Source organism: Oncorhynchus kisutch, unplaced genomic scaffold, assembly GCF_002021735.2.
Source record: "Oncorhynchus kisutch isolate 150728-3 unplaced genomic scaffold, Okis_V2 scaffold2486, whole genome shotgun sequence".
NCBI lineage: Eukaryota > Metazoa > Chordata > Actinopteri > Salmoniformes > Salmonidae > Oncorhynchus > Oncorhynchus kisutch.
Genome location: NW_022264431.1, coordinates 1 through 21,169, shown reverse-complemented (window position 1 = coordinate 21,169; position 21,169 = coordinate 1). Strand labels below are relative to the sequence as shown.

General features: G+C 41.3%; 12 non-coding genes across 12 annotated transcripts; all 12 read left to right on the top strand.

Annotated features, from left to right (window-relative positions):
* Positions 1-1,302: 1,302 nt before the first annotated feature.
* On the top strand, positions 1,303-1,374 carry trnaa-cgc (transfer RNA alanine (anticodon CGC)). Its single transcript has one exon. It is a non-coding gene; the product is annotated as a tRNA-Ala (tRNA).
* A 535-nt stretch (positions 1,375-1,909) lies between these two features.
* Positions 1,910-1,981, top strand: trnat-ugu (transfer RNA threonine (anticodon UGU)). Its single transcript has one exon. It is a non-coding gene; the product is annotated as a tRNA-Thr (tRNA).
* A 1,405-nt stretch (positions 1,982-3,386) lies between these two features.
* Positions 3,387-3,458, top strand: trnaa-ugc (transfer RNA alanine (anticodon UGC)). The gene has a single exon. It is a non-coding gene; the product is annotated as a tRNA-Ala (tRNA).
* A 4,716-nt stretch (positions 3,459-8,174) lies between these two features.
* On the top strand, positions 8,175-8,246 carry trnat-ugu (transfer RNA threonine (anticodon UGU)). Its single transcript has one exon. It is a non-coding gene; the product is annotated as a tRNA-Thr (tRNA).
* A 1,405-nt stretch (positions 8,247-9,651) lies between these two features.
* On the top strand, positions 9,652-9,723 carry trnaa-cgc (transfer RNA alanine (anticodon CGC)). Its single transcript has one exon. It is a non-coding gene; the product is annotated as a tRNA-Ala (tRNA).
* Positions 9,724-10,258: 535 nt separating this feature from the next.
* On the top strand, positions 10,259-10,330 carry trnat-ugu (transfer RNA threonine (anticodon UGU)). Its single transcript has one exon. It is a non-coding gene; the product is annotated as a tRNA-Thr (tRNA).
* Positions 10,331-11,737: 1,407 nt separating this feature from the next.
* On the top strand, positions 11,738-11,809 carry trnaa-ugc (transfer RNA alanine (anticodon UGC)). The gene has a single exon. It is a non-coding gene; the product is annotated as a tRNA-Ala (tRNA).
* A 4,716-nt stretch (positions 11,810-16,525) lies between these two features.
* Positions 16,526-16,597, top strand: trnat-ugu (transfer RNA threonine (anticodon UGU)). The gene has a single exon. It is a non-coding gene; the product is annotated as a tRNA-Thr (tRNA).
* Positions 16,598-18,002: 1,405 nt separating this feature from the next.
* trnaa-cgc (transfer RNA alanine (anticodon CGC)) lies at positions 18,003-18,074 on the top strand. Its single transcript has one exon. It is a non-coding gene; the product is annotated as a tRNA-Ala (tRNA).
* A 535-nt stretch (positions 18,075-18,609) lies between these two features.
* trnat-ugu (transfer RNA threonine (anticodon UGU)) lies at positions 18,610-18,681 on the top strand. The gene has a single exon. It is a non-coding gene; the product is annotated as a tRNA-Thr (tRNA).
* A 1,404-nt stretch (positions 18,682-20,085) lies between these two features.
* Positions 20,086-20,156, top strand: trnaa-cgc (transfer RNA alanine (anticodon CGC)). The gene has a single exon. It is a non-coding gene; the product is annotated as a tRNA-Ala (tRNA).
* A 536-nt stretch (positions 20,157-20,692) lies between these two features.
* On the top strand, positions 20,693-20,762 carry trnat-ugu (transfer RNA threonine (anticodon UGU)). The gene has a single exon. It is a non-coding gene; the product is annotated as a tRNA-Thr (tRNA).
* The last annotated feature ends 407 nt before the right edge of the window (positions 20,763-21,169 follow it).

The following is a 21,169-nucleotide window of genomic DNA, read 5'->3' as shown; positions in this document are numbered from 1 at the left end:
ATGAACCTCTACGGTAGAGTTAATACTTGAAATGCATGCGCTCTGAAGTTAATCCCCAAATTTTCTAATGAGTATATTTAGTTGTGAAATGAGCTTTTGCACAACTCTACTTTCCAGAATGTTGACATTTTAAGAAGGAAATAGATGTGCTAAGTCATCTGTTTTTGTAAACTGAAGCACATGGGTTCAATCCTGGGTTCAAGCCTTGTTCGACGTTTATGGAAGCTAGATGATATTATGGAAATGTACTTTCATTAGAACAGTGTAAAGAAAGGGTCAATTGTATTGATATGGCCACTACGACCTGTATGCTCTAGTCGGCTGGCCCTCGCTACATATTCGTCGCCAGACCCACTGGTTCCAGGTCATCTTTTTAGTCTATGCTAGGTAAAGCTCCGCCTTATCTCAGCTCACTGGTCACGATAACAACACCCACTCGTAGCACGCGTTCCAGCAGGTATATCTCACTGGTCATCCCCAAAGCCAACACCTCCTTTGGCCGCCTTTCCTTCCAGTTCTCTGCTGACAATGACTGGAACGAATTGCAAAAATCGCTGAAGCTGGAGACATATTTCCCTCACTAACTTTCAGTGTTGCCAACTTAGCGACTTAGTCGCTGTATTTAGCAAGTATTCAGACCCCTCTGAATACTTGCAGACATTTTCATTTTACTCACTTTTTGTCTCTTCCACAATGTTATTCCTCACTCCTACAGTGTCCATCACAATTACATGCACATGGACAATTATGCAAATTAGGTGATGACATCATTTAGCAACTTCTAGTGACTTTTAGGACAGCCAATAGCTACTTTCCTTACTGAGGTGTTGGCAACACTGCTAACTTTAAACATCTGCTATCTGAGCAGCTAACTGATCGCTGCAGCTGTACAAAGCCCATCTGTAAATAGCCCACCCAATCTACCTACCTCATCCCCATATTGTTTTAATATACTTTCTGCTCTTTGCACACCAGTATTTCTACTTGCACATCATCATCTGCTCATCTATCACTCCAGTGTTAATTTGCTAAATTGTAAATACTTCGCTACTATGGCCTATTTCTTGCCTTACCTCCATTTGCACGCACTGTATATAGACTTTCTTTTTTTTCTTCTATTGTGTTATTGACTGTACGCTTGTTTATTCCATCTGTAACTCTGTGTTGTTGTTTGTGTTGCGCTGCTTTGCTTTATCTTGGCCAGGTCGCAGTTGAATATGAAAACTTGTTCTCAACTAGCTTACCTGATTAATTATAGGTGAAATGTAAAAAAATAAGAAAAAACCATTTCTTTCCCAGAAAGGGGATGTCGCTCAGTGGTAGAGCGCATGCTTCGCATGTATGAGGTCCTGGGTTCAATCCCCAGCTTCTCTATTCAAATTTTTGCAATGGCCCATCTCCTACTTTCCAGAATGTTGAAATTCTCAGCAGGAAACAGAGACGTGCTAAATAATTTGCTCTTGTAATCTGAAGAACATGTGTTCAATCCCTGTTTGTACATTTATGTAACAGAAGTGGCATGGTTGCCAACTTCAATTGCATCATTTTCAAAAACTGAAGTTCATGGGTTAGATGACTGTCCATACTTGCGTGTATTTAGAATTGCTGCTATCATTTCATTGTAGTTTCAATGGAGTGGTGTATATAAAAAGTACATTGTATTAATATTGCATTTTATCTGCAAATAAAATTGGATCGAAGCTCAGAGGGGGAGTGCATGCTATTTTAGTACTTGGTTCAATCCCAAGGTTCTCCACTGAGTATTTGTGTGCCAAATTCACATTACACAACTCCTACTTTCCAGAATGTTGAAATTCTCACAGGAAACAGAGATGTTATTTGTGTGCCAAATTCACATTACACAACTACTACTTTCCAGAATATTGATAAATATCTTGAAGCATAGAGTGGCATGGTGGCCAAGCGGTAAGTCGTCGGTCTTGTAAACCGAAGATCATGGGTTCAAATCCCATCCGTGCCTTACAGAAAGATAGCTGGTACCATGGGAAGTTTCTTTCACTGGAGGACTTTGAAGAAAAAAAAAAGTTCTCAAAATGGCAACCCTGCTATTATATAGTAAGGGGATGAACCTCTACGGTAGAGCTAATACTTGAAATGCATGCTCTCTGAAGTTAATCCCCAAATTTTCTGATGAGTATATTTAGTTGTGAAATGAGCTTTTACACAACTCTACTTTCCAGAATGTTGACATTTTAAGAAGGAAATAGATGTGCTAAGTCATCTGTTTTTGTAAACTGAAGCACATGGGTTCAATCCTGGGTTCAAGCCTTGTTCGACGTTTATGGAAGCTAGATGATATTATGGAAATGTACTTTCATTAGAACAGTGTAAAGAAAGGGTCAATTGTATTGATATGGCCACTACGACCTGTATGCTCTAGTCGGCTGGCCCTCGCTACATATTCGTCGCCAGACCCACTGGTTCCAGGTCATCTTTTTAGTCTATGCTAGGTAAAGCTCCGCCTTATCTCAGCTCACTGGTCACGATAACAACACCCACCCGTAGCACGCGTTCCAGCAGGTATATCTCACTGGTCATCCCCAAAGCCAACACCTCCTTTGGCCGCCTTTCCTTACAGTTCTCTGCTGACAATGACTGGAACGAATTGCAAAAATCGCTGAAGCTGGAGACATATTTCCCTCACTAACTTTCAGTGTTGCCAACTTAGCGACTTAGTCGCTGTATTTAGCAAGTATTCAGACCCCTCTGAATACTTGCAGACATTTTCATTTTACTCACTTTTTGTCTCTTCCACAATGTTATTCCTCACTCCTACAGTGTCCATCACAATTACATGCACATGGACAATTATGCAAATTAGGTGATGACATCATTTAGCAACTTCTAGTGACTTTTAGGACAGCCAATAGCTACTTTCCTTACTGAGGTGTTGGCAACACTGCTAACTTTAAACATCGGCTATCTGAGCAGCTAACTGATCGCTGCAGCTGTACAAAGCCCATCTGTAAATAGCCCACCCAATCTACCTACCTCATCCCCATATTGTTTTAATATACTTTCTGCTCTTTGCACACCAGTATTTCTACTTGCACATCATCATCTGCTCATCTATCACTCCAGTGTTAATTTGCTAAATTGTAAATACTTCGCTACTATGGCCTATTTCTTGCCTTACCTCCATTTGCACGCACTGTATATAGACTTTCTTTTTTTTCTTCTATTGTGTTATTGACTGTACGCTTGTTTATTCCATCTGTAACTCTGTGTTGTTGTTTGTGTTGCGCTGCTTTGCTTTATCTTGGCCAGGTCGCAGTTGAATATGAAAACTTGTTCTCAACTAGCTTACCTGATTAATTATAGGTGAAATGTAAAAAAATAAGAAAAAACCATTTCTTTCCCAGAAAGGGGATGTAGCTCAGTGGTAGAGCGCATGCTTTGCATGTATGAGGTCCTGGGTTCAATCCCCAGCTTCTCCATTCAAATTTTTGCAATGGCCCATCTCCTACTTTCCAGAATGTTGAAATTCTCAGCAGGAAACAGAGACGTGCTAAATAATTTGCTCTTGTAATCTGAAGAACATGTGTTCAATCCCTGTTCGTACATTTATGTAACAGAAGTGGTGTAGAGAAATGCTATTTCTCATGTAGGTGACCAAACTATTGTTAAGGGGGGGCTACAACTCAGAGTTGAGCCTGTGGGGTCCCCTACAGGATAGCTCCCGCATTACACTAATGGCCAAAACCAGCGCACACACACATGATCTCCGTTGTCTCTGAACGTTGAATGCCCGAAGAGGATTCTACGATGACGGACAGACTACTGAGCCAATGGCGGAAGACTACAGACTACACCCCAGCTGAACCAATCCAAAGATCCGATCTTCCAGAATCAACCTACTTTCTTTTCTATATAATAGTGGTGTACTGATCGTAACGGCCTCTTCTTCGTCTGCGCTTCCGTACGAACCAGCGGGAGAGCCGTAATTACGCTGTTCTAGATATCTTCACTCTGAATAAACTGTAGCTTGTCATACAATTTACCACCTTGTCTGAATCGATCCTTGACCGACTCGTCCGTCTACATATCCAATTGCTAACAGAAATGGTAGCAGAGTATAGTTTACTAACGATCCAGTCGAAGTGAGTTGATTTGGGTGTGGAGAAGGCGAGTTGGGGAAAGGACGATTCATTAAATAAATAAGAAAGACGGGTGAAGACTTTCGGGGGAGGGCAACAATTCTGCTCAACTCGGAAAACTGATTTCAAGGTGCACCATAAAAAAAAAAAATAAGGTAAGCAAAAGCCTGTTAAATCAAACTTTGCATATTGTCGAATAGTCTGTCCAAATTTTTATCAGTTTTTCCGAGTAAGTATGAATTCTTGTGTAAATTTATAATTTGCTGACGAGTCGAAATAACAGTGTATGTGAACATATGTAGTAACGAACCGGCGACGGCCGGTGTGATTTAAATCATTGATGAGATATCAGTCCGGTCAGCACAGTCTGCTAGCTTTCAATGATGAGTGATCACTGTTTTGTCTTTGATAGTTCCGATAGGGGTCGGGAATAGAGATCAGTAGGGGATAGCTAATTACTATTCTTCAAATCTGGCGCCGAGGGGGATAAATTGTAATTTTATCCTGTGGCCCGGTACGGCTCAGTCTGATAGAGATTCACCGATAGGGGTCGGACATGTGTGATAGTTCCGATAGGGGTCGGGAATAGAGATCAGTAGGGGATAGCTAATTACTATTCTTCAAATCTGGCACGGAGGGGATAAATTGTAATTTTATCCCGTGACCCGGTACGGCTCAGTCTGATAGAGATTCACCGATAGGGGTCGGACATGTGTGATAGTTCCGATAGGGGTCGGGAATAGAGATCAGTAGGGGATAGCTAATTACTATTCTTCAAATCTGGCACCGAGGGGATAAATTGTAATTTTATCCCGTGACCCGGTACGGCTCAGTCTGATAGAGATTCACCGATAGGGGTCGGACATGTGTGATAGTTCCGATAGGGGTCGGGAATAGAGATCAGTAGGGGATAGCTAATTACTATTCTTCAAATCTGGCACCGAGGGGATAAATTGTAATTTTATCCCGTGACCCGGTACGGCTCAGTCTGATAGAGATTCACCGATAGGGGTCGGACATGTGTAATAATTCTGATAGGGGTCAGCTCGATAGGGATCAGGAATAGAGATCAGTAGGGGATAGCTAATTACTATTCTTCAAATCTGGCGCCGAGGGGGATAAATTGTAATTTTATCCTGTGGCCCGGTACGGCTCAGTCTGATAGAAATTCACTGATAAGGATCGGCTTTCAGGGGTCAGAGATATAACGTGCTGTTTTGTCTTGTTTTGTCTATTTGTAACTGTTTATGTTATGTTATGTTAAAATGCAATGTGGTTGTAATTGTTTCCATTAAGATTGTTGGTGGTTAGATAGAGGGAGAGAGAGAGAATTATAATAAGGGATATTGGATAAATCCGAAACTTCTATATTGTACCTATGTACCTATGTTAATAGGTACATGTATAAATGTATAATCAGGAATGAAATGACTGATGTATAATTGAAATAATATCTGAATATAATATTTAAATATTGAGACTAAATAGTCGAATAGATCCCTTGGTTGTGCGCTCCATAATGCTATACAAACCCATGCGGTTTTTCTCAACCTGAATATACGAAGGAGAAGCTCTGAGATAAGGCAGAGCACGAGCAATAGTGTCTCTTCGAATACATCGTGGGTACTAATCAACGTCGGGCGAAGTATATGCTAACTATATTCAGATAGAAGGAGAGAATTTCGATTAAAACTACGATTAAATTCCGATTGAATTAAATTAAATTACGTTTAAAGCAAATTCACAATGGCGACTCCCAATACTCCAAAGCTGAGGTTTAATGAGTTCCTAGAACAAAAAATTGAATATAGATCAGGGGGAAAGGAACGATGGACGCCTATAAAGAAAGTTTGGGAGGGATTGAAGTTAAGATGGACACAAGCAGGTTATCTAGGGGGGTGGCCGCCAACAGGGGCCCAGCTGAAAACAATGGAATGTGAGTTGAGAGGGACGTAGCAGGAGGCCAGAGACAAGGAAGTTGAAAGAAATAAAAGCCATGTATTTAAGAACCAAGGGACCAAACAGAGAATGAACAGAAGGCGGGGCCATTGCGTCTCCCACTGGTCTGCTTACTGGCGTAAATGAAGATTTGTAAGAATCAAATCCTGTGCATGAAACACGCTTGATATTCAGTCGGGGACTAATATCGATATGAATGAGGTCGGGGACAAAGCGAGTGTGGTACATGAGGTGTTTCAGTTGGAGCTGGAACCGGTGAGAATGTTGAAAAAGTCGCAGGCTTGCTGATGAGAGTTATATCATAGAATATTGAGGGGGGTGCATCATCATGCCTGAAGCCTTCATAACGGTATGGAGCATGAGAGCCTGGCTGCAACTTCTCTTATGACATTCCAGAATCGCATTGCAGTAGATATGCTACTGGCGGAGAAAGGTGGAGCTTGTACTATGTTTGGTGAACAGTGTTGCACTTTCATCCCTAATAACGCAGCCTCCGATGGTAGCTTGACCATGGCCCTAGAAGGTTTGAGGACGCTCAATGGTAAAATGAAATCTCATTCTGGGATGGATACCTCGATGTGGGACTCCTGGATGAGTGCGTTTGGTAAATATAAAACCCTGGTGTCCTCCATTTGGGTATCCATTTCGGTGTTCGCTGCCATTTTAGTTCTCTGTGGATGCTGTTGCATTCCATGCATCCGTTCCCTTGCCACTAGGGTTATCTCTAAAGCCATTGACCCTTCCTCCCCTTCCCAGATGTTTCCTCTGCTGGATAAAGACCTACTTGAATTCGAGGATGAGGAGGAGAGTGCCTATTAGATTTACATTATATCTGCTGTTGCCTTATGGGGATGTATGTATGTGTTATGCAAGTGGATCATTCCGCCTGACTTGCCTAGTTTAAGTCACATCTCTTTGGAGATGTGAAGAGAGGGAATCACAACTTTTTCCTGCGGGAAAAAAGTTGGCTTATGTAGACAAGCATTTACTTTTATTTTGAGCTGTTGTTCTCCGCTCTGTAAAATGAGGGTTGTAAGTTCCTAGGTGGCTGGTAGCCAACTTAGTACATAGTGGGATTGAATGGAGAACATGATGTAATACATATATATCTATTTTGGTTTAAAACCGTGCCTTATTTCATAGTCCCCTTGGGAGAAGTTTCTCTTTGTGTCTGGATCCAGTTAGGTTGTGTCACGTCTCTGGTGAGACGTGAAGAGAGGGTTTTGTAGAGAAATGCTATTTCTCATGTAGGTGACCAAACTATTGTTAAGGGGGGGCTACAACTCAGAGTTGAGCCTGTGGGGTCCCCTACAGGATAGCTCCCGCATTACACTAATGGCCAAAACCAGCGCACACACACATGATCTCCGTTGTCTCTGAACGTTGAATGCCCGAAGAGGATTCTACGATGACGGACAGACTACTGAGCCAATGGCGGAAGACTACAGACTACACCCCAGCTGAACCAATCCAAAGATCCGATCTTCCAGAATCAACCTACTTTCTTTTCTATATAATAGTGGTGTACTGATCGTAACGGCCTCTTCTTCGTCTGCGCTTCCGTACGAACCAGCGGGAGAGCCGTAATTACGCTGTTCTAGATATCTTCACTCTGAATAAACTGTAGCTTGTCATACAATTTACCACCTTGTCTGAATCGATCCTTGACCGACTCGTCCGTCTACATATCCAATTGCTAACAGTGGCATGGTTGCCAACTTCAATTGCATCATTTTCAAAAACTGAAGTTCATGGGTTAGATGACTGTCCATACTTGCGTGTATTTAGAATTGCTGCTATCATTTCATTGTAGTTTCAATGGAGTGGTGTATATAAAAAGTACATTGTATTAATATTGCATTTTATCTGCAAATAAAATTGGATCGAAGCTCAGAGGGGGAGTGCATGCTATTTTAGTACTTGGTTCAATCCCAAGGTTCTCCACTGAGTATTTGTGTGCCAAATTCACATTACACAACTCCTACTTTCCAGAATGTTGAAATTCTCACAGGAAACAGAGATGTTATTTGTGTGCCAAATTCACATTACACAACTACTACTTTCCAGAATATTGATAAATATCTTGCAGCATAGAGTGGCATGGTGGCCAAGCGGTAAGGCGTCGGTCTTGTAAACCGAAGATCATGGGTTCAAATCCCATCCGTTCCTTACTGAAAGATAGCTGGTACCATGGGAAGGTTCTTTCACTGGAGGACTTTGAAGAAAAAAAAAAGTTCTCAAAATGCCAACCCTGCTATTATATAGTAAGGGGATGAACCTCTACGGTATAGCTAATACTTGAAATGCATGCGCTCTGAAGTTAATCCCCAAATTTTCTGATGAGTATATTTAGTTGTGAAATGAGCTTTTGCACAACTCTACTTTCCAGAATGTTGACATTTTAAGAAGGAAATAGATGTGCTAAGTCATCTGTTTTTGTAAACTGAAGCACATGGGTTCAATCCTGGGTTCAAGCCTTGTTCGACGTTTATGGAAGCTAGATGATATTATGGAAATGTACTTTCATTAGAACAGTGTAAAGAAAGGGTCAATTGTATTGATATGGCCACTACGACCTGTATGCTCTAGTCGGCTGGCCCTCGCTACATATTCGTCGCCAGACCCACTGGTTCCAGGTCATCTTTTTAGTCTATGCTAGGTAAAGCTCCGCCTTATCTCAGCTCACTGGTCACGATAACAACACCCACTCGTAGCACGCGTTCCAGCAGGTATATCTCACTGGTCATCCCCAAAGCCAACACCTCCTTTGGCCGCCTTTCCTTCCAGTTCTCTGCTGACAATGACTGGAACGAATTGCAAAAATCGCTGAAGCTGGAGACATATTTCCCTCACTAACTTTCAGTGTTGCCAACTTAGCGACTTAGTCGCTGTATTTAGCAAGTATTCAGACCCCTCTGAATACTTGCAGACATTTTCATTTTACTCACTTTTTGTCTCTTCCACAATGTTATTCCTCACTCCTACAGTGTCCATCACAATTACATGCACATGGACAATTATGCAAATTAGGTGATGACATCATTTAGCAACTTCTAGTGACTTTTAGGACAGCCAATAGCTACTTTCCTTACTGAGGTGTTGGCAACACTGCTAACTTTAAACATCGGCTATCTGAGCAGCTAACTGATCGCTGCAGCTGTACAAAGCCCATCTGTAAATAGCCCACCCAATCTACCTACCTCATCCCCATATTGTTTTAATATACTTTCTGCTCTTTGCACACCAGTATTTCTACTTGCACATCATCATCTGCTCATCTATCACTCCAGTGTTAATTTGCTAAATTGTAAATACTTCGCTACTATGGCCTATTTCTTGCCTTACCTCCATTTGCACGCACTGTATATAGACTTTCTTTTTTTTCTTCTATTGTGTTATTGACTGTACGCTTGTTTATTCCATCTGTAACTCTGTGTTGTTGTTTGTGTTGCGCTGCTTTGCTTTATCTTGGCCAGGTCGCAGTTGAATATGAAAACTTGTTCTCAACTAGCTTACCTGATTAATTATAGGTGAAATGTAAAAAAATAAGAAAAAACCATTTCTTTCCCAGAAAGGGGATGTCGCTCAGTGGTAGAGCGCATTCTTCGCATGTATGAGGTCCTGGGTTCAATCCCCAGCTTCTCTATTCAAATTTTTGCAATGGCCCATCTCCTACTTTCCAGAATGTTGAAATTCTCAGCAGGAAACAGAGACGTGCTAAATAATTTGCTCTTGTAATCTGAAGAACATGTGTTCAATCCCTGTTCGTACATTTATGTAACAGAAGTGGCATGGTTGCCAACTTCAATTGCATCATTTTCAAAAACTGAAGTTCATGGGTTAGATGACTGTCCATACTTGCGTGTATTTAGAATTGCTGCTATCATTTCATTGTAGTTTCAATGGAGTGGTGTATATAAAAAGTACATTGTATTAATATTGCATTTTATCTGCAAATAAAATTGGATCGAAGCTCAGAGGGGGAGTGCATGCTATTTTAGTACTTGGTTCAATCCCAAGGTTCTCCACTGAGTATTTGTGTGCCAAATTCACATTACACAACTCCTACTTTCCAGAATGTTGAAATTCTCACAGGAAACAGAGATGTTATTTGTGTGCCAAATTCACATTACACAACTACTACTTTCCAGAATATTGATAAATATCTTGCAGCATAGAGTGGCATGGTGGCCAAGCGGTAAGGCGTCGGTCTTGTAAACCGAAGATCATGGGTTCAAATCCCATCCGTTCCTTACTGAAAGATAGCTGGTACCATGGGAAGGTTCTTTCACTGGAGGACTTTGAAGAAGAAAAAAAAAGTTCTCAAAATGGCAACCCTGCTATTATATAGTAAGGGGATGTACCTCTACGGTAGAGCTAATACTTGAAATGCATGCTCTCTGAAGTTAATCCCCAAATTTTCTGATGAGTATATTTAGTTGTGAAATGAGCTTTTGCACAACTCTACTTTCCAGAATGTTGACATTTTAAGAAGGAAATAGATGTGCTAAGTCATCTGTTTTTGTAAACTGAAGCACATGGGTTCAATCCTGGGTTCAAGCGTTGTTCGACGTTTATGGAAGCTAGATGATATTATGGAAATGTACTTTCATTAGAACAGTGTAAAGAAAGGGTCAATTGTATTGATATGGCCACTACGACCTGTATGCTCTAGTCGGCTGGCCCTCGCTACATATTCGTCGCCAGACCCACTGGTTCCAGGTCATCTTTTTAGTCTATGCTAGGTAAAGCTCCGCCTTATCTCAGCTCACTGGTCACGATAACAACACCCACCCGTAGCACGCGTTCCAGCAGGTATATCTCACTGGTCATCCCCAAAGCCAACACCTCCTTTGGCCGCCTTTCCTTCCAGTTCTCTGCTGACAATGACTGGAACGAATTGCAAAAATCGCTGAAGCTGGAGACATATTTCCCTCACTAACTTTCAGTGTTGCCAACTTAGCGACTTAGTCGCTGTATTTAGCAAGTATTCAGACCCCTCTGAATACTTGCAGACATTTTCATTTTACTCACTTTTTGTCTCTTCCACAATGTTATTCCTCACTCCTACAGTGTCCATCACAATTACATGCACATGGACAATTATGCAAATTAGGTGATGACATCATTTAGCAACTTCTAGTGACTTTTAGGACAGCCAATAGCTACTTTCCTTACTGAGGTGTTGGCAACACTGCTAACTTTAAACATCGGCTATCTGAGCAGCTAACTGATCGCTGCAGCTGTACAAAGCCCATCTGTAAATAGCCCACCCAATCTACCTACCTCATCCCCATATTGTTTTAATATACTTTCTGCTCTTTGCACACCAGTATTTCTACTTGCACATCATCATCTGCTCATCTATCACTCCAGTGTTAATTTGCTAAATTGTAAATACTTCGCTACTATGGCCTATTTCTTGCCTTACCTCCATTTGCACGCACTGTATATAGACTTTCTTTTTTTTCTTCTATTGTGTTATTGACTGTACGCTTGTTTATTCCATCTGTAACTCTGTGTTGTTGTTTGTGTTGCGCTGCTTTGCTTTATCTTGGCCAGGTCGCAGTTGAATATGAAAACTTGTTCTCAACTAGCTTACCTGATTAATTATAGGTGAAATGTAAAAAAATAAGAAAAAACCATTTCTTTCCCAGAAAGGGGATGTAGCTCAGTGGTAGAGCGCATGCTTTGCATGTATGAGGTCCTGGGTTCAATCCCCAGCTTCTCCATTCAAATTTTTGCAATGGCCCATCTCCTACTTTCCAGAATGTTGAAATTCTCAGCAGGAAACAGAGACGTGCTAAATAATTTGCTCTTGTAATCTGAAGAACATGTGTTCAATCCCTGTTCGTACATTTATGTAACAGAAGTGGTGTAGAGAAATGCTATTTCTCATGTAGGTGACCAAACTATTGTTAAGGGGGGGCTACAACTCAGAGTTGAGCCTGTGGGGTCCCCTACAGGATAGCTCCCGCATTACACTAATGGCCAAAACCAGCGCACACACACATGATCTCCGTTGTCTCTGAACGTTGAATGCCCGAAGAGGATTCTACGATGACGGACAGACTACTGAGCCAATGGCGGAAGACTACAGACTACACCCCAGCTGAACCAATCCAAAGATCCGATCTTCCAGAATCAACCTACTTTCTTTTCTATATAATAGTGGTGTACTGATCGTAACGGCCTCTTCTTCGTCTGCGCTTCCGTACGAACCAGCGGGAGAGCCGTAATTACGCTGTTCTAGATATCTTCACTCTGAATAAACTGTAGCTTGTCATACAATTTACCACCTTGTCTGAATCGATCCTTGACCGACTCGTCCGTCTACATATCCAATTGCTAACAGAAATGGTAGCAGAGTATAGTTTACTAACGATCCAGTCGAAGTGAGTTGATTTGGGTGTGGAGAAGGCGAGTTGGGGAAAGGACGATTCATTAAATAAATAAGAAAGACGGGTGAAGACTTTCGGGGGAGGGCAACAATTCTGCTCAACTCGGAAAACTGATTTCAAGGTGCACCATAAAAAAAAAAAATAAGGTAAGCAAAAGCCTGTTAAATCAAACTTTGCATATTGTCGAATAGTCTGTCCAAATTTTTATCAGTTTTTCCGAGTAAGTATGAATTCTTGTGTAAATTTATAATTTGCTGACGAGTCGAAATAACAGTGTATGTGAACATATGTAGTAACGAACCGGCGACGGCCGGTGTGATTTAAATCATTGATGAGATATCAGTCCGGTCAGCACAGTCTGCTAGCTTTCAATGATGAGTGATCACTGTTTTGTCTTTGATAGTTCCGATAGGGGTCGGGAATAGAGATCAGTAGGGGATAGCTAATTACTATTCTTCAAATCTGGCGCCGAGGGGGATAAATTGTAATTTTATCCTGTGGCCCGGTACGGCTCAGTCTGATAGAGATTCACCGATAGGGGTCGGACATGTGTGATAGTTCCGATAGGGGTCGGGAATAGAGATCAGTAGGGGATAGCTAATTACTATTCTTCAAATCTGGCACCGAGGGGATAAATTGTAATTTTATCCCGTGACCCGGTACGGCTCAGTCTGATAGAGATTCACCGATAGGGGTCGGACATGTGTGATAGTTCCGATAGGGGTCGGGAATAGAGATCAGTAGGGGATAGCTAATTACTATTCTTCAAATCTGGCACCGAGGGGATAAATTGTAATTTTATCCCGTGACCCGGTACGGCTCAGTCTGATAGAGATTCACCGATAGGGGTCGGACATGTGTGATAGTTCCGATAGGGGTCGGGAATAGAGATCAGTAGGGGATAGCTAATTACTATTCTTCAAATCTGGCACCGAGGGGATAAATTGTAATTTTATCCCGTGACCCGGTACGGCTCAGTCTGATAGAGATTCACCGATAGGGGTCGGACATGTGTAATAATTCTGATAGGGGTCAGCTCGATAGGGATCAGGAATAGAGATCAGTAGGGGATAGCTAATTACTATTCTTCAAATCTGGCGCCGAGGGGGATAAATTGTAATTTTATCCTGTGGCCCGGTACGGCTCAGTCTGATAGAAATTCACTGATAAGGATCGGCTTTCAGGGGTCAGAGATATAACGTGCTGTTTTGTCTTGTTTTGTCTATTTGTAACTGTTTATGTTATGTTATGTTAAAATGCAATGTGGTTGTAATTGTTTCCATTAAGATTGTTGGTGGTTAGATAGAGGGAGAGAGAGAGAATTATAATAAGGGATATTGGATAAATCCGAAACTTCTATATTGTACCTATGTACCTATGTTAATAGGTACATGTATAAATGTATAATCAGGAATGAAATGACTGATGTATAATTGAAATAATATCTGAATATAATATTTAAATATTGAGACTAAATAGTCGAATAGATCCCTTGGTTGTGCGCTCCATAATGCTATACAAACCCATGCGGTTTTTCTCAACCTGAATATACGAAGGAGAAGCTCTGAGATAAGGCAGAGCACGAGCAATAGTGTCTCTTCGAATACATCGTGGGTACTAATCAACGTCGGGCGAAGTATATGCTAACTATATTCAGATAGAAGGAGAGAATTTCGATTAAAACTACGATTAAATTCCGATTGAATTAAATTAAATTACGTTTAAAGCAAATTCACAATGGCGACTCCCAATACTCCAAAGCTGAGGTTTAATGAGTTCCTAGAACAAAAAATTGAATATAGATCAGGGGGAAAGGAACGATGGACGCCTATAAAGAAAGTTTGGGAGGGATTGAAGTTAAGATGGACACAAGCAGGTTATCTAGGGGGGTGGCCGCCAACAGGGGCCCAGCTGAAAACAATGGAATGTGAGTTGAGAGGGACGTAGCAGGAGGCCAGAGACAAGGAAGTTGAAAGAAATAAAAGCCATGTATTTAAGAACCAAGGGACCAAACAGAGAATGAACAGAAGGCGGGGCCATTGCGTCTCCCACTGGTCTGCTTACTGGCGTAAATGAAGATTTGTAAGAATCAAATCCTGTGCATGAAACACGCTTGATATTCAGTCGGGGACTAATATCGATATGAATGAGGTCGGGGACAAAGCGAGTGTGGTACATGAGGTGTTTCAGTTGGAGCTGGAACCGGTGAGAATGTTGAAAAAGTCGCAGGCTTGCTGATGAGAGTTATATCATAGAATATTGAGGGGGGTGCATCATCATGCCTGAAGCCTTCATAACGGTATGGAGCATGAGAGCCTGGCTGCAACTTCTCTTATGACATTCCAGAATCGCATTGCAGTAGATATGCTACTGGCGGAGAAAGGTGGAGCTTGTACTATGTTTGGTGAACAGTGTTGCACTTTCATCCCTAATAACGCAGCCTCCGATGGTAGCTTGACCATGGCCCTAGAAGGTTTGAGGACGCTCAATGGTAAAATGAAATCTCATTCTGGGATGGATACCTCGATGTGGGACTCCTGGATGAGTGCGTTTGGTAAATATAAAACCCTGGTGTCCTCCATTTGGGTATCCATTTCGGTGTTCGCTGCCATTTTAGTTCTCTGTGGATGCTGTTGCATTCCATGCATCCGTTCCCTTGCCACTAGGGTTATCTCTAAAGCCATTGACCCTTCCTCCCCTTCCCAGATGTTTCCTCTGCTGGATAAAGACCTACTTGAATTCGAGGATGAGGAGGAGAGTGCCTATTAGATTTACATTATATCTGCTGTTGCCTTATGGGGATGTATGTATGTGTTATGCAAGTGGATCATTCCGCCTGACTTGCCTAGTTTAAGTCACATCTCTTTGGAGATGTGAAGAGAGGGAATCACAACTTTTTCCTGCGGGAAAAAAGTTGGCTTATGTAGACAAGCATTTACTTTTATTTTGAGCTGTTGTTCTCCGCTCTGTAAAATGAGGGTTGTAAGTTCCTAGGTGGCTGGTAGCCAACTTAGTACATAGTGGGATTGAATGGAGAACATGATGTAATACATATATATCTATTTTGGTTTAAAACCGTGCCTTATTTCATAGTCCCCTTGGGAGAAGTTTCTCTTTGTGTCTGGATCCAGTTAGGTTGTGTCACGTCTCTGGTGAGACGTGAAGAGAGGGTTTTGTAGAGAAATGCTATTTCTCATGTAGGTGACCAAACTATTGTTAAGGGGGGGCTACAACTCAGAGTTGAGCCTGTGGGGTCCCCTACAGGATAGCTCCCGCATTACACTAATGGCCAAAACCAGCGCACACACACATGATCTCCGTTGTCTCTGAACGTTGAATGCCCGAAGAGGATTCTACGATGACGGACAGACTACTGAGCCAATGGCGGAAGACTACAGACTACACCCCAGCTGAACCAATCCAAAGATCCGATCTTCCAGAATCAACCTACTTTCTTTTCTATATAATAGTGGTGTACTGATCGTAACGGCCTCTTCTTCGTCTGCGCTTCCGTACGAACCAGCGGGAGAGCCGTAATTACGCTGTTCTAGATATCTTCACTCTGAATAAACTGTAGCTTGTCATACAATTTACCACCTTGTCTGAATCGATCCTTGACCGACTCGTCCGTCTACATATCCAATTGCTAACAGTGGCATGGTTGCCAACTTCAATTGCATCATTTTCAAAAACTGAAGTTCATGGGTTAGATGACTGTCCATACTTGCGTGTATTTAGAATTGCTGCTATCATTTCATTGTAGTTTCAATGGAGTGGTGTATATAAAAAGTACATTGTATTAATATTGCATTTTATCTGCAAATAAAATTGGATCGAAGCTCAGAGGGGGAGTGCATGCTATTTTAGTACTTGGTTCAATCCCAAGGTTCTCCACTGAGTATTTGTGTGCCAAATTCACATTACACAACTCCTACTTTCCAGAATGTTGAAATTCTCACAGGAAACAGAGATGTTATTTGTGTGCCAAATTCACATTACACAACTACTACTTTCCAGAATATTGATAAATATCTTGCAGCATAGAGTGGCATGGTGGCCAAGCGGTAAGGCGTCGGTCTTGTAAACCGAAGATCATGGGTTCAAATCCCATCCGTTCCTTACTGAAAGATAGCTGGTACCATGGGAAGGTTCTTTCACTGGAGGACTTTGAAGAAAAAAAAAAGTTCTCAAAATGCCAACCCTGCTATTATATAGTAAGGAGATGAACCTCTACGGTATAGCTAATACTTGAAATGCATGCGCTCTGAAGTTAATCCCCAAATTTTCTGATGAGTATATTTAGTTGTGAAATGAGCTTTTGCACAACTCTACTTTCCAGAATGTTGACATTTTAAGAAGGAAATAGATGTGCTAAGTCATCTGTTTTTGTAAACTGAAGCACATGGGTTCAATCCTGGGTTCAAGCCTTGTTCGACGTTTATGGAAGCTAGATGATATTATGGAAATGTACTTTCATTAGAACAGTGTAAAGAAAGGGTCAATTGTATTGATATGGCCACTACGACCTGTATGCTCTAGTCGGCTGGCCCTCGCTACATATTCGTCGCCAGACCCACTGGTTCCAGGTCATCTTTTTAGTCTATGCTAGGTAAAGCTCCGCCTTATCTCAGCTCACTGGTCACGATAACAACACCCACTCGTAGCACGCGTTCCAGCAGGTATATCTCACTGGTCATCCCCAAAGCCAACACCTCCTTTGGCCGCCTTTCCTTCCAGTTCTCTGCTGACAATGACTGGAACGAATTGCAAAAATCGCTGAAGCTGGAGACATATTTCCCTCACTAACTTTCAGTGTTGCCAACTTAGCGACTTAGTCGCTGTATTTAGCAAGTATTCAGACCCCTCTGAATACTTGCAGACATTTTCATTTTACTCACTTTTTGTCTCTTCCACAATGTTATTCCTCACTCCTACAGTGTCCATCACAATTACATGCACATGGACAATTATGCAAATTAGGTGATGACATCATTTAGCAACTTCTAGTGACTTTTAGGACAGCCAATAGCTACTTTCCTTACTGAGGTGTTGGCAACACTGCTAACTTTAAACATCGGCTATCTGAGCAGCTAACTGATCGCTGCAGCTGTACAAAGCCCATCTGTAAATAGCCCACCCAATCTACCTACCTCATCCCCATATTGTTTTAATATACTTTCTGCTCTTTGCACACCAGTATTTCTACTTGCACATCATCATCTGCTCATCTATCACTCCAGTGTTAATTTGCTAAATTGTAAATACTTCGCTACTATGGCCTATTTCTTGCCTTACCTCCATTTGCACGCACTGTATATAGACTTTCTTTTTTTTCTTCTATTGTGTTATTGACTGTACGCTTGTTTATTCCATCTGTAACTCTGTGTTGTTGTTTGTGTTGCGCTGCTTTGCTTTATCTTGGCCAGGTCGCAGTTGAATATGAAAACTTGTTCTCAACTAGCTTACCTGATTAATTATAGGTGAAATGTAAAAAAATAAGAAAAAACAATTTCTTTCCCAGAAAGGGGATGTAGCTCAGTGGTAGAGCGCATGCTTCGCATGTATGAGGTCCTGGGTTCAATCCCCAGCTTCTCCATTCAAATTTTTGCAATGGCCCATCTCCTACTTTCCAGAATGTTGAAATTCTCAGCAGGAGACAGAGACGTGCTAAATAATTTGCTCTTGTAATCTGAAGAACATGTGTTCAATCCCTGTTCGTACATTTATGTAACAGAAGTGGCATGGTTGCCAACTTCAATTGCATCATTTTCAAAAACTGAAGTTCATGGGTTAGATGACTGTCCATACTTGCGTGTATTTAGAATTGCTGCTATCATTTCATTGTAGTTTCAATGGAGTGGTGTATATAAAAAGTACATTGTATTAATATTGCATTTTATCTGCAAATAAAATTGGATCGAAGCTCAGAGGGGGAGTGCATGCTATTTTAGTACTTGGTTCAATCCCAAGGTTCTCCACTGAGTATTTGTGTGCCAAATTCACATTACACAACTCCTACTTTCCAGAATGTTGAAATTCTCACAGGAAACAGAGATGTTATTTGTGTGCCAAATTCACATTACACAACTACTACTTTCCAGAATATTGATAAATATCTTACAGCATAGAGTGGCATGGTGGCCAAGCGGTAAGGCGTAGGTCTTGTAAACCGAAGATCATGGGTTCAAATCCCATCCGTGCCTTACTGAAAGATAGATGGTAACATGGGAAGGTTCTTTCACTGGAGGACTTTGAAGAAGAAAAAAAAGTTCTCAAAATGCCAACCCTGCTATTATATAGTAAGGGGATGAACCTCTATGGTATAGCTAATACTTGAAATGCATGTGCTCTGAAGTTAATCCCCAAATTTTCTGATGAGTATATTTAGTTGTGAAATGAGCTTTTGCACAACTCTACTTTCCAGAATGTTGACATTTTAAGAAGGAAATAGATGTGCTAAGTCATCTGTTTTTGTAAACTGAAGCACATGGGTTCAATCCTGGGTTCAAGCCTTGTTCGACGTTTATGGAAGCTAGATGATATTATGGAAATGTACTTTCATTAGAACAGTGTAAAGAAAGGGTCAATTGTATTGATATGGCCACTACGACCTGTATGCTCTAGTCGGCTGGCCCTCGCTACATATTCGTCGCCAGACCCACTGGTTCCAGGTCATCTTTTTAGTCTATGCTAGGTAAAGCTCCGCCTTATCTCAGCTCACTGGTCACGATAACAACACCCACCCGTAGCACGCGTTCCAGCAGGTATATCTCACTGGTCATCCCCAAAGCCAACACCTCCTTTGGCCGCCTTTCCTTCCAGTTCTCTGCTGACAATGACTGGAACGAATTGCAAAATCGCTGAAGCTGGAGACATATTTCCCTCACTAACTTTCAGTGTTGCCAACTTAGCGACTTAGTCGCTGTATTTAGCAAGTATTCAGACCCCTCTGAATACTTGCAGACATTTTCATTTTACTCACTTTTTGTCTCTTCCACAATGTTATTCCTCACTCCTACAGTGTCCATCACAATTACATGCACATGGACAATTATGCAAATTAGGTGATGACATCATTTAGCAACTTCTAGTGACTTTTAGGACAGCCAATAGCTACTTTCCTTACTGAGGTGTTGGCAACACTGCTAACTTTAAACATCGGCTATCTGAGCAGCTAACTGATCGCTGCAGCTGTACAAAGCCCATCTGTAAATAGCCCACCCAATCTACCTACCTCATCCCCATATTGTTTTAATATACTTTCTGCTCTTTGCACACCAGTATTTCTACTTGCACATCATCATCTGCTCATCTATCACTCCAGTGTTAATTTGCTAAATTGTAAATACTTCGCTACTATGGCCTATTTCTTGCCTTACCTCCATTTGCACGCACTGTATATAGACTTTCTTTTTTTTCTTCTATTGTGTTATTGACTGTACGCTTGTTTATTCCATCTGTAACTCTGTGTTGTTGTTTGTGTTGCGCTGCTTTGCTTTATCTTGGCCAGGTCGCAGTTGAATATGAAAACTTGTTCTCAACTAGCTTACCTGATTAATTATAGGTGAAATTTAAAAAAATAAGAAAAAACCATTTCTTTCCAGAAAGGGGATGTAGCTCAGTGGTAGAGCGCATGCTTCGCATGTATGAGGTCCTGGTTCAATCCCCAGCTTCTCCATTCAAATTTTTGCAATGGCCCATCTCCTACTTTCCAGAATGTTGAAATTCTCAGCAGGAAACAGAGACGTGCTAAATAATTTGCTCTTGTAATCTGAAGAACATGTGTTCAATCCCTGTTCGTACATTTATGTAACAGAAGTGGCATGGTTGCCAACTTCAATTGCATCATTTTCAAAAACTGAAGTTCATGGGTTAGATGACTGTCCATACTTGCGTGTATTTAGAATTGCTGCTATCATTTCATTGTAGTTTCAATGGAGTGGTGTATATAAAAAGTACATTGTATTAATATTGCATTTTATCTGCAAATAAAATTGGATCGAAGCTCAGAGGGGGAGTGCATGCTATTTTAGTACTTGGTTTCAATCCCAAGGTTCTCCACTGAGTATTTGTGTGCCAAATTCACATTACACAACTCCTACTTTCCAGAATGTTGAAATTCTCACAGGAAACAGAGATGTTATTTGTGTGCCAAATTCACATTACACAACTACTACTTTCCAGAATATTGATAAATATCTTGCAGCATAGAGTGGCATGGTGGCCAAGCGTAGGCGTCGGTCTTGTAAACCGAAGATCATGGGTTCAAATCCCATCCGTGCCTTACTGAAAGATAGATGGTACCATGGGAAGGTTCTTTCACTGGAGGACTTTGAAGAAGAAAAAAAAGTTCTCAAATGCCAACCCTGCTATTATATAGTAAGGGGATGTAACCTCTACGGTATAGCTAATACTTGAAATGCATGTGCTCTGAAGTTAATCCCAAATTTTCTGATGAGTATATTTAGTTGTGAAATTAGCTTTGCACAACTCTACTTTCCAGAATGTTGACATTTTAAGAAGGAAATAGATGTGCTAAGTCATATGTTTTTGTAAACTGAAGCACATGGGTTCAATCCTGGGTTCAAGCCTTGTTCGACGTTTATGGAAGCTAGATGATATTATGGAAATGTACTTTCATTAGAACAGTGTAAAGAAAGGGTCAATTGTATTGATATGGCCACTACGACC